At 39.2% G+C, this 1,444-nt stretch overlaps 1 long non-coding RNA gene across 1 annotated transcript; it reads right to left on the reverse strand.

Moving 5' to 3' along the window:
• Positions 1-309: 309 nt before the first annotated feature.
• On the reverse strand, positions 310-919 carry LOC127747449 (uncharacterized). Its single transcript, XR_008009267.1, has 3 exons — positions 742-919; positions 597-651; positions 310-509 (listed from the first exon to the last, which is right to left on the reverse strand). It is a non-coding gene; the product is annotated as an uncharacterized LOC127747449 (long non-coding RNA).
• Positions 920-1,444: the final 525 nt, after the last annotated feature.

Consider the following 1,444-nt stretch of genomic DNA (forward strand, 5'->3'; position numbering starts at 1 on the left):
ACGCGTACGCGTCAGAGCCATTTCCAACTCTTTTCAAAATCAATCAAAACATGCCATTTTCATCCCTTGTCTTTGAAATCAATCAAAATATATCAATTTCAACATCAAGCCTCCTCAACTCACACATTGACACATTACCACAATATACAAAATCACTATCTCATCATTCTAACCCACTTCACCCAAGTGGCTCAAACTCAAATATATTGACATATCATATACTCTTACTCATGCCAATTCTCAACAACACCACTTCCAATAAATCATCATTATTCAATGCCTATCTTAGGGCCTCTAGCCTAAGTATTTCCTACCACATTACATATTAGATACGAGAAACCGAAACCATACCTTAGCCGATTTTCCCAAGCTCAACCGGAGCACTTCCAAACCACTTATCCACAAGCTCTCAAGGCCTCAATACCTCCAAGAACAGATTTTTCACCACCAAGCCCTTTCCAAGCTTTTCAAAATCACCAATCAAGCTCCAATATCCACACATACACAACCTAAGTCACAACCATCATACCCATACACAACATCTCAAAACCGAACATCATAAAACAACAAAATTACAGTAGGGTTGAGAATCTTACCACACCCAAGGTCCAAGGAGACAAGATTAACCTTCTCCTTCAAGAGAGTTGGGTCCTATAACATCAAAGAACCCAAAATCTCAACATTTCACCCATGAAACTCGAAAATAAGGGCTGAGATTTCGAACAGCAACACGTGGCTTACCTCAAGATTGGTTGTATGGGTTTTGTAGAGCTCTCCGCGGTGAACGCGTGGCCGCAAACGGAGCGGCAATCGGAGCTCTAGATCAAAAGTTATGGTGGTTTGAAGATCAAGTGAGAGAAAGAAGTTGAGAGAGAGTTCTTCCCTTCCTCTCCACCATTTCAGCGTGTTTGAGTGTGTTGTGAGGAGAGAGAGTGCTGAAAACTAGGGTTTTGATTAAGTTATGTTGGGCCAAGGGCCCACTTTGGGTCCAATTGGCCCAGTTTGGCCCGTTCGATCCAATCTTGGTCTGAATTCTATAAAATTGGTACCAAAATTCTCGTCTCAATCTCCTCTATCATATTTAGCCATAAAAATCACATTTTAGGCTTTCCAGAATAAATTCTCATTTATGGGTTAATTAGCCGTTAATTAACCGGGTTTTACAAGTTAGACCAATAAACCAATAAACCAGTAACTATAACGGTTCAATAACCGATCTGGTTTTCAAAACCTTGTAAAAACTCTACAAATCATTAGGTCATCCTTAAACCTGGTCCGTATGAAAAAATGCTATTGTTCCACCATTGGAAATAGAGCATAAAATAAAATCCTTGAACCAAATCACAGAACCATGAAAAAAAAACCTAGCAGAGGCTCAAGTTAAAAAAAATTGATTCAAACTAGCGGCTAACTCTACTTCTCTAATTGCCTTTTTTCTTAATTT

The sequence above is a fragment of the Arachis duranensis genome, chromosome 5 (genome assembly GCF_000817695.3).
Source record: "Arachis duranensis cultivar V14167 chromosome 5, aradu.V14167.gnm2.J7QH, whole genome shotgun sequence".
In the NCBI taxonomy this organism is placed as follows: domain Eukaryota; kingdom Viridiplantae; phylum Streptophyta; class Magnoliopsida; order Fabales; family Fabaceae; genus Arachis; species Arachis duranensis.